The 12,364-nt window shown below is 40.1% G+C and overlaps 1 protein-coding gene across 2 annotated transcripts in view; it reads left to right on the top strand.

Annotated features, from left to right (window-relative positions):
* Positions 1-12,364, top strand: part of LOC136863322 (allatostatin-A receptor) — a 1,657,357-nt gene that overhangs the window by 1,269,381 nt on the left and 375,612 nt on the right. The window lies entirely within an intron of this gene.

The raw sequence follows: 12,364 nt of genomic DNA, 5'->3' as shown, positions 1-12,364 counted from the left end.
ATGCCTGTGTATTCGTCGTTGTTGAAAACACTAGCCATTGCCGATATGTAGACAGCAAATGCAGTGCTGCTCTATCATACACCAACCTCGAACTATATGGTCGAAAACGAGGCTTACTAACGCAAGGCGTTGCATTAGACGGGCAGCACTGAGGAACACGCTGCGAGCGAGCGAGCGTCCGGTTGTTGTCTCTTCATATTCTGACGTAACCTGCCTGCTGGCAATAGTGCCTCTGTGAAAATCAGTTAGCAGGTATCCCATTCATCATTGTTGCATGCGGGACATTCTACGGGGCTCACGGGCCTCCTGGTATATCGCAGTCAACCTGAGTGGTAGCCGAGTGGGAGAAGGTTGTCTGCTCCGCATTCTCCTGCTAGTCGAGCGTGTTACGAAAAGTGTGTACCTGTTAAGTAAACAATGAGTTTGTTTTGAATTATCCTTGTGTGACTTCGTTTAAGTATTTTCAGTGAAACAATAAGTAATACCATGGCAAGAAAATTTTCATGGAGAAATACTCTGATATGCACCTTTGAAAGTGAGAACAAGATATTGGCTTGGGATGTGCATAATTGGATCCATTCACTGCTGAAGCACTCATCAGACCAAATCGACATGTTTCAGGTGGACAATCTGGAAGCAGCAGCCTACATAAAGGTCACTTTAACAGTGATTTCTGAACGATTGATATGTAACTACCAAGGGATTCAGAAAATAACGTTAAATGATGGTCATGTCTAAGGCTATAGGCACTTCCTGGGGAACATTCATTATTCGAACGTTCTTTCGTACCCAGTCACAATCACGACCACTGTTGAAGTGACCTTTATGTAGGCTGCTGCTTCCAGATTGTCCAGCTGAAACATGTCGATTTGGTCTGATGAGTGCTTCAGCAGGGAAGTACGCAATGGTATTCGTGCTCTTATGGTAGACTGGAGTTAAAAGAACCAATACCTTCCTTCATATATAATGAATGATTTCGGGCACAAGTTTTTTATGACGGTCAGACTAGTCTCTAGAGCCGGACTGTCCGCTACGCCATAATCGGTTGGTAGAAAGAAGCAATGTAAATAGCACTACAGGCCGCGGTAGAGACTTGCTCAGCGAACTGCACAACACAGCCAGTAAACAAGCCCCGTGGTCAGATAAACACAGTGGGAAAAGCACTGCATACAACCCGGCTATTGATAGGAACGAATTTCGTTCGATCACCGAGAGTCAGAATAAACGTATGAAGACTGAGTTGAAATCGCGCATTTCCACATCCCTATCTCATGAAGAATGTAAACAAATCAGTGAAACCGAAGACAGTCCTATCATTCCCTTGCCTACTGCAAACTCCACACCTCCCCAGGAGCCCGTGATAGATACATCAATGATCCTCTTAACCCTTGATCTTAGCCAGATCCAGAGCAAGGTATCCCTTCTCTCTAAGACGGGAGATGAAATATGGACAGCACAGATATAGACGCTAGGAAACTAATGCATACTGACGTGGCAGGAGAAGGTATGGAAAACGATGAGTGTAATGGAACAGAACTGATGACGTCGATAATTGCTAATCAGTACATGAAATTAATAACCCCCCCAGTTGCAGTTCTTAATACTGCTTCTGAAGCAGTACGCGAAACACTGGAGTGAATAAAAAGCAAGAAAATATTTCTATGCCCCACCGAGACCCGCGGTCAGTAGCACGTCCCGATACCCAACCCTTGAACAGTAGTAAAAAGAAGGAGCGCTTTATTTTACCCCATGTTAGATAATTATTGATCTATATGTTAATACAGCTGATGGCGCAGCTTTTGACAGTAGCCAGTGTGAATATTAATGTTACCAATGCAATCTCAAGTTTCGATTGTTGGAAGGATTTCACCGTGCTAATGATTCTGGCATCGCCGTTCTACTAGAAGTCGCCCTTCCTGTGATACCCATACCCTCATACTACAACCAGTATATAAATATCGGCAATGCTAGTAGGGTAACAGGATTCTTAACACGATATGATCTGGAACTCGAAGGTGTGCAAAGTCACTATTCTGGAGGAATTAATGATACTACCCTAATAAATATTTATACACCGTCAGGGAACCAAAACCGTGTTCGACTCAAGACATTCTTTCATCACGATATACTTCGACACCTGCATAATATAAAAGATAAAACAGTCCTAGCCAGGGATTTTAAATATGTTCGGAGAATAGAAGAGTCGACGGGGCAAAATTATGCGGCAAATCCTGCCTTAACTGATCCCATAACTTCCTTCAACCTGACTGATGTTGTGGATAAGCAGAATTTACCTCTTCCTCACTGTATCTATACCGAGTACAACTCTTCCTCACGCATTGGCCGCATATGTTTCACGAACACTCATTCAGCTTAGAAATTACGAAGTGATACATGTTAGTTTCACTAACCATCACGCAGTTGTGGCGAGGATACTGGAAAATGAACTGCTTACTACTTCAGTATGATCTATGTAAAGAAACATTTTTGTGACATTGGAATAGATGGATACTTCAGAAATGTAAATATAGTGATAGTTCAGAATAGTGATACTGGCTGATCAAACCAGGGATAAGACGAATCTTCAAAAACATTGCCTATCAGAAGCCCAAGAGAGACGCGGTACAATTGAATTTTACTCCAGCGTCCTCCGACAGCTACAGGAGAGGAATAATGCTGGTATACAAAATGACAATGAGATTAACGATACTAAAGATAAACTGTGAAATGTTCAGCAGCGGACCCTAACACAAATAAACGTGGCACTGTAGGAGCACACCACCCTACCTTATGAAGTTGCAAGTGTCTACTACATAGCACGTGCAGAGCGACAGTAACAGCGCCGGTACATTCATAAAATGCGATCACCCGCTAGTGGTGAGATTACGTCACTGCAAGACATAAGGAGAGAAATTTCTTTATTCTATCAACAGTTATACGCTAGGGAATCTATTGATAAAAACAAAGTTAATGCCTTACTGCATTCCTACGATATCCAACTTTCTCCAGAATGCAATGAACTGCTTAGCATGGAAATTACTGATGATGAAATTGAAGTTTTCATAAAATATCTTCCGTCTAATCGCTCTCCAGGAATCGACGGAGACCATTATGAATTTTATAAACAATACTGGCTTATTGTCGGCAGGGAGGTTATCTTCAAACCTCGTGCCCAATGCATAACTCAACATGAAGGTATTAGAGTTCTTATCCGTCCGACTTGTTGGCTGAATGATCAGCGTATTGGCCTTCGGTTCAGAGTGTCGGGGATTTCAACCTTAATTGGTTAATTCCAATGGCTCGGGGGCTGGGTGTGTGTATGGCGTATTCAACATTAGAAATCATCCTAGGTAGGACCCTCATCTTCACAGACATGCAGGTCGCCTAATAGGCCGTCTACTAGAAAAAGACCTGCACCAGTTCTCATCCAAAAAATTACCTCTTCAGGTGGAAGGCTTTAGGCCGGTTACATATATAAACCAGAGTGTTATCTCGTCGTCTGAGGTTTGTTCTGACGGATATAATTGGAAACGAACAATGCTGCGATGTTCCCGGACGTACCAATTTGACAAACCTAAGAACACCACGTGATATCCACTTAAAAGTTGAATCCCAGCCAACTGACCAACTAGCTTATTGAGTATAGATCTTGATAAAGCATTTCATCATGTTAGCCATCAGTACATATACAGTATACATTATTTTAAAACACTTCCAATTACACAATGATCGATTACATACGAATGATCAATTGTAATTTTATATCCAGAGTCCTTATCAATGGATACCTGTCAACATCGATACCGGTAGAAGGATCAGTAAGACAAGGGTGCCCCCTTTCCATGCTACCATTTGTCATACGTCTTGAACCATTTATTAGGACACATCAAACACAGCTACAAGGTCACAGAATGAATATACATAAATTTTCCGCGTGTGCTTACGCCGATGACATACCGATGACAGTAAGACGTGAAAATAACATGGAACATACACTACCGCTCATTAATTTCAATGCACCCAATAATTGGCAACTACTTCTCTGTAGATAAGGTCTAATACCGTGGGTACGATTGAGGAAGCAAAGGAATAGTACAACAGTTGTACACAAGTCATGATTTTCGTTTGTGGTCATCAATATACAATAGTATCCAACAAACAATGTTGTGTACATAAACGTTATGTACCTATCGGATATGTTTGTTTACCTATTTGCCGATGGACGCCGCATTTGGTGCACCTGTGTTGTTCCCTGTAGTGATGTGACATCTGCAGCGAACGGCAAGCATTGCTACGATACATACCATGTGGTTCCTGCATGTCAGTTCCTTCGTGACAGTTGAAGTGTGCACATCGCTAGTATGGCTCCACGAGTGGAGATATCCATAGAAAAACGTGCTGCAATTGTAGCACTTAGCCAAGCAGGTTTATCTGTTCGCCAAATTGCGAAACAGTGTAGTGTGTCTTTGGGGGAGTGCAATACACCCTTCACCGCCAAAAGAAAACAGGCAGCAATAAGGACATTCCACGACCAGGACGACCTCGTAAAACAACTAAAAGCGATGATAAATATATCAGAATTACCAGTTAGAGAAATGGATTCAAAACAGCGCCCCAAATTCGTGCCGAATTGGTAGAAATGAACACGACAACAATATCTGTTGCAACAGTAAAAAGGAGACTGATAGAAGCCGGCTTGAAATGATGTGTCACAGCAAGGAAACCCCTTCTAAGGCCCATAAATAAACAGAAGAGACTTGCATGGGCTATAAAACATCGTAATTGGACACCGGAAGAGTGGACGAAGGTGTTATTCACCGATGAATCGAAGTTCGAGATGTTTGGAACCAAAAGGAGAATATGTTCGCCGATTTGTAGGGGAAAGGGTAGCCCAGCAGTGTGTTCTACCTACAGTTAAACACGGTGGAAGTTCTATTATGGTTTGTGGACGTTTTGGCGGTGATAGTGTTGGCGACATTGTGAGAATAGAAGGATGTATGGATCAGAAGCAGTACCACCGCATACTCCTGTATCATGCAATACCAAGTGGATTGCGCTTAATACGGAAAGGGTTCACCTTATAACAGGATAATGACTCAAAACATCGGTCGGCATACTGTACGAACTACATTCCATCAAAGGAAAACAGAAAGTACTGAAATATATGGTATGGCCGTCACAAAGCCCCGATTATAATCCCATTGAAATTGTCTGGGTTGAAGTGGACAGACGTATCAGGGAAATTAATATATCCAGCAAGGAACGTCTCTGGAATATTGTTAAGGATGTGTGGAATCATATAGATTCACGATACCCACAAAAGCTGATTGATCACATGCCTCGAGTTTGTGAGGCAGTCATTAAATCCAAAGGAGGATACTTTGATGAAAGTACAATATAATGTTTGTGATTGTATTATATATGTTTAAGTTAATATAAATATATTTTGTGAAAAATAACGTTTGATTTGTGTTGTAAATCTTAAATACCAGGGTGTATTGAAATTAATGAGCGGTAGTGTTGTTCTCAAGTTCTCAGTACTTACAGCACCGGTACAGAGGCGAAAGCAAATCCCAGGAAATCTAACTTTATTAACTTCAACGGTGGGGCAGGTATCATTCAGAAAAATTATTTTCATGTTACTGATGAGGGGAAGATCCTTGGTATTAAATGGAATAAATTTCTGATCGATACTTCAGAATCCAACTGGGCCTATGTCATTGCCAACGTTAGGGATGTGATGATGAAATTCCGTCAACGAAATTTGAATACAATTCAGTGGATTGTGGTGACAAATATTTACGTTCTTTCAAAAGTTTTGTATTTAGCTTAAATGTCCCCGTTACTTAAGAAATTTGAAAGCCAGCTCTCAAAATACATTGGCTGGGTCATTTGGCAAGGCCATCTATTTCGAGTACAAAGGGAACAACTGTATAGATACTCCATGTCGCCTTGATGGGTTAGGACTCATAGCACATGGAACGAAATGCCAAGCACTCCTCTTTAAAAATGATATCCAAGTATTACTACAGTCGAATAATTTCTCGAAGGCATTGTACAAAGACGTTTGGAGCATAGATAACAGTGATATCAGACCCTTGACAAAATTATTCAGAGATCGTCAACTGATCCTCCAAAACGTTCTTACTGAACTACCACAAGGAACGACTGCCTCCACCAAAACCATTTAGAGTATGATGCGACGAGCTTTGAACTTCACTCCACGGATTGAGTCCACGGCACTTTACACTCACTGGCCTACAGTATGGGCAAACTTTAGCCGTATGAAACTCTCGTCACACGGGTTCTCAAATATACTTTTTTCTAAACAATTTGGTACCAACAGCACAACGTCGTAACAAAATACATCTAAAACTATCACCATGGGTACGGTATGCGGTCAAACGGACACAGCGATACACCGCTTAACAACATGCACAAATGCAGTGCACACATGGAGATGGTGTAGAAACAGGTTTGTCGACTCATGCACCTGCCCCTTGGAGACATCGGCGACCGAAAGGTGATTCGACTGTCTGTGACGGTCTTCCCCCAGATCAAACAGCAAGCAATGGTGTGGATAATACAACAATGATGGTATAACATAACATGATATAACATGATGGTGTTATACTCCCGGCCCTGGTGTATCACATGAAGGAAGAGCGGTAGAAACTCGGTGACAGTGGACAGATGGAAGATAGGTATTGTCACTATTTGAACTGCGTTGTTTTATAACGATGTTCCTTTGTGTGGCTGGCTGTGATGTTCTCAGTTCTTAGTTTGGAAGATATAAGGAATACATAACGAGATATAACGAGATTATGTGCAACTATTCAGAACTATTCACTATTGCCTGTCTGATTTCATTAATTTAATGTGTGCAATGTACATATCAAAGCATAGAATAAATGGCTGGTTAAAAGTGCTCATTGTACTTGTCTGGAAAACTCGACGACATGAGTTCGAGTCTCGTCGTAGCTATACGTTTTGTACAAAAGAAATTATTATTTTAGGGAACGTGAAGATAATAATATTAATGGGTTTATGTCCCACTAACTACTTTTTCAGTTTTCGGAGACGCCAAGGTGCCGAAACTTAGTGCCGTAGGAGTTTCGCTTACGTGCCAGTAAATCTACCGACGCGAGGCTGACATATTAGAGCACCTTCAAACACCACCGGACTGAGCCAGGATCGAACCTGCCAAGCTGGGGTCAGAAGGCCAGCGCCTCAACCGTCTGAGCCACTCAGCCCGGCAACCTGAAGAAAAACTTGCGAGCAAAATTTTTAGACAAATTACAATACACTATTTTTACGTGAATTTAATGTAGGCCTAAACGTCTGCTTCTTCTTAATCTGTTTACCCTGCACTCGGCTAGAAATAGCCACACGAAATTTAATTATAAATTGAAAATATGCACAAACACTAAATCCATAAATGAAAAGGAATATAAAATGTAAAATAAAGATCGGCGAACTTGAATACACACGGCTAATTAGTAGGGCCAGTCTTCATCTGCCAGGCTCTCACGTGGGATAACCGCCGCCACTGGTGCAACAAGACTCAGGAAGCTGGTAATAGTTAAGAAGAAGCGTGATCTGAATAAGACCTGACTGAGTTCACCACTCCAGACACTACCATCGTCCAATCTGATCAATGAAAACAAAATAATCTAGAACACGAAATATATCTACACAGCACCCCGATCCTATCGTTGAGCCTAATGCTAAGTGTGTACGATGTCCCTAACTATCGAATGGAAATAGAAATAAAATTAACAGACGGACGGTTCAGTACAACGATCATGAATGCACAGACAACAAAGTAAAGTTCCAAAAAGGGTGACTCACGAAATCACATAATAGTTCGTGGCAAAATCAATAATCACGCACTTGCAGTTGACAGTTAAATGACCGGAAGTATGAGGATCCAAACTGCCTACAATGTCAACATCTAGTTTATTCTCTGTTAGACTCGCTTGCTCTCACTTGCTCTCATCAAGCTCTCAAGCCTGCTTTGGTAACCTGTAGTGTTTCCTAAATGCAATCCATTCTCTACGTGAAATCGAAAGAAGCAGAATTAGGTATATCTCCAAACAGCAGCTAGCTATCTTGACACTGCGTCGAAACAATATTATTTTCTTTCCAATTGTTATTCTTTTTGCTGTAATTATTGGGAAATACATTGATTTCATCTCGGGTTTCTTCAAGCAGTTAACTTGTTATTACAACAGAAACTGAGCTCCTTTATACGCATGGAACATACTGTAATCTTAATGGTACTGGGATTCGATCCTCACTATCCTCTGTCTATGCCTCAACTGTAAAAGCACATCTCTAGGGTGTGGTCAGCTCTAAACTAACAGGAATAGTGGAAGAGGTATCCTTAACTTAGTGAATGGGGAAAGTCAACTACAATTTAAATACCGACATTTATTAAGTAAGACGTAGTTTATCTATTAGTATTCAATGTACATTGGGTCGAAAACCTAATTAAATTTGAGAGTCCTTCATTCGCTCAATTTATAATATCATTCCGTTCAGTTGGGCCTTGCGTGCGTATGACTGGGATATTATGAATAAGGTCCAGATGAGTCAGTATTACTATCGCATTATTATCTACTGCGATTTACATAACATGATTAATCCTAATAGAATTCACGTATTTACACAATCCGACGTGCGGATTCCTGACACAAATAAATCAATACACTGGCGAAGTGGGAATTCTAAATAACTCTAGAGATAAATCACGAAACAAACACACAAACAAAATATACCCCCAAAATCTTACACACTACACTGTTTCTACACTAGCGGTTATAGCCACTTCAAATAAAGACTTCACACCAGTACTCAGGAAACCCACAATTCAGATACATCAACGATGAAAGCACAAACAATGGACCATATGCAACTCAAATAGATATTTCCACCTGAAAGAAATTAGAAGAAATCACAATGTATGGTCGCCCCCATGTGAAGCGACCGAGCACCGAACAGGTGATCTTCTGGGTCGATCTCGTATTTCTGGACACCGTCCACTCTTACTAGAGAGGGAAATATAATTGTGATAATGCTATTGTTTTCTTTTCTAGCTCATATGTACTCCAATTTACCTCTCCGACTACTTACAATGTCAAGGAGAGGCAGTACCGGAGTGTTTCAATCATTCTTCTTTTTAAACGAGCCTCATCTACAAACACAGCCATCCAGGCATGTCAACTGTAGGGACAAGAAGTACACACGAGAGAGGTGGGTCTCCCATCTACTTGTACTAAAGAAACACATGGCACTCCTCAGCAATTCCATAAAAAATGCACCCTAAGGGCACGGACATGCCGAAGATGCATCGCTGCTTGCGGTCGAGGTTTACATCACGGTAGAAGTTAACATCGCGTTCTAGGTCGATGGCGGATGAACATTCCAGATGGTTTTATTCTTTCAGTGTTCCGAGATGTCTGTCAGTGGACTAACTATGTATTCAAATTTAAGGAAATGCATTCGTCCTCTACTGTTGTGCTATTATTATTGAACCATGTATTCAAGTGATAGTGGAGACAGTGGTTAATTGTGTTTAAGCACAAGATAGTGGCTACTTTCAAATCATTAGAGCCGTGAGTGGAGTGTTAATCCTATAAATCAAAGAAGGAAGGAGTTGGGAGAATTCCGCAGCTTATCTGAAGAACTGAAACATCATCCGGACAGATTCCATTCATACATGAGAATGACCCTTCAGACGTTCCGGTACATTGCACCCATAAAGCGATTAGGTTCGTGGTAATTTAATCAATTTAATAGATTTGAATTCAGTATATGTATCTCACTGGAAGTTGGCAAAGGACCACATTAGTTGCAAGCTTATCCATCGTACTTGGTTATACGCATGTTTGTTATTGCACTTGAGTCATAAAAATCTCCAATAAAAATTAATGAGCCGCCTTGTGACAACTCCCACAGAAAATTGTCATGATGCGCCGAACACTGCGAAACAAAGGAGCCACACCTAGTGTGAAGATGAGGACAGGACATCGGTAACAGAGATAAAGAGATAGCCCCCCCCCACTCGTCAGAGTGGTTCAGTACAACTAGTAAGACGTCCAAAGGTCCGTAGGCAATATTCAACCAACCAAAATATTGGACATTTCGACTCCACCTAACTGAGAGTAAAAAGGCAGTTAGTTCGTTTCGCGACTCGGAGATTAATTAAATACGAAATCCAGGGCTCCCGTCTTCATGTAATTAGGTAACTTTTGTGATAATTCAAGTGCCAAATTATAATCTGGATAATTAATTATAAGTAACTACGTCATTAAAGAGTGTGAAATGGATTCGTCCAAGAGAAAATGCCGAACTACTTTAAGTCGTTAGTTATCCGCTAGAAGAAGTTACACCACTAACGCATATCATTTTATTTAAATGTAGCACGAACATTTCTAATAATAGTTTGTATCAGTGAAGTTGCACCAATTTTATGACTCATGGACAATATTTAATTTATTTAATTAAGCCACGGACATGAGAAATAACAATAAGCAGAGAAATAACAATAGATGGAGAATAAATATTACGTTATGCTGTAGGAAGAAGATTTAAAGACAGTGCAGTAAGAGAGACTTATTTGAGAAATATTTTATTACAATCAGAAGGGAAGTCATTATCCAGAAATACACATAGCTAAGGGTATATGGCCAGGGAAACGGACACATTCCGATTCTAGTCCAGTTCAGGAGCAAGGACAATGACCACGAGGATTTGTTTACAAACAGTTAACGGGAGCCTGATTAGAGATGCAGAGTTATGTAATGCCTGAACAGCTGATCATGAAAGGATCATCACGGCAATAGGAATTGGTTATTACAGACACATTTTTTTTTGCTAGTTGTTTTACGTCGCACCGACACAGACAGGTCTTACGGCGACGATGGGACAGGAAAGGGCTAGGAGTGGGAAGGAAGCGGCCGTGGCCTTAATTAAGGTACAGCCCCAGCATTTGCCTGGTGTGAAAATGGGAAACCACGGAAAGCCATTTTCAGGGCTGCCGACAGTGGGGTTCGAACCTACTATCTCCCGAATACTGGATACTGGCCGCACTTAAGCGACTGCAGCTATCGAGCTCGGTATTCCAGACACAGACGCAAATTATAATAATATTGCAAAATTTATGTAGTTACTGTATAAAATAGAATATGTTTCAAGAACAGCGTGGGAAAATTTGTGTATGTGATAAGTGAAAAAAGGCACTCTATTGGAGTATTCTACGGTTCCAGTACCATGCTTACGGCCTTAATTATGGGCTAACTTCGTCATGGATACGGGGGACGACAGACTGCAGTAAATCAGCTGATAATCAGCAACAGGCAAAGTAAATGTTACATTTATTTTTCGTAATTAATGTTGTACGACAATCAAAGTGTTACCCGAATGTAGATTAAAATAATGTACATTCCCCCATGAGGAGGATTAAATGATCAGTTATGAGAAGCAGAAATTTAATTCACGAACCTAATAATAATAATAATAATAATAATAATAATAATAATAATAATAATAATAATAATAATAATAATCTATATCAGAGATTGGAGCAGTTAAATTTAACTCGATCTGGATTGGATTGTTTTAATGTAGCGTAATGGGTGAAATAAGATTATGTGTGTCAGCGTAAAGTTGGTAGTTGTTTCTAATAATGAGAAGTATCAGAGGCCACTTACCTACATATCTGTGTAAATATAACAGTCAATTCTCGTGACAAGGTAAAACCGTGTAATAATAAAGTTAATAATTATATGGTCAGATAAAAGTCGTCTCTATTACAAAATTTGAACGTTGCGCGTATTTGGTATTAATTGGTTAAAGTGATAATTTATGTCCGAAATAAATGACCGATTATGTGGATGAGATAATAATAATAAATAATAATAAATTTATCATGAACGATTAAAAATTTAGCAGAGGTGACTTATGATTTTCGGGTATTAAAAATATAATTTGTGTGAGAAGTTAAAATATGAGAGAAGAGAGAATATAATCTAATGTCAGAATTTATAAGGAAATATTTGTAAATATCCACGAGTTTGATGGTAGAATCCAAACCTATTGTGTAGGCAATCGGATCTTGATTATAGCAAAAGTAATGCCTTGTTGGTAAAATACGTGTCCTATTGCTAACTTGCCAGCGATACAAAATGAGATGTAGTACAATAAAATAAAGGTCCGACTGGAAGTTTTGAAAGCATGATCACAATTAAGAAATGATATCCCAAATGTTACTAATACGTGAATTGATCGATAAGAGACAGGATGGTCATGTCATGAATAAAGTAAATGATAATCGTCTTTAACGAATAAGAAGACGACGTAA

Source organism: Anabrus simplex, chromosome 2 (genome assembly GCF_040414725.1).
Source record: "Anabrus simplex isolate iqAnaSimp1 chromosome 2, ASM4041472v1, whole genome shotgun sequence".
In the NCBI taxonomy this organism is placed as follows: Eukaryota; Metazoa; Arthropoda; class Insecta; order Orthoptera; family Tettigoniidae; genus Anabrus; species Anabrus simplex.
This window is presented reverse-complemented; position numbering and strand designations above follow the sequence as displayed.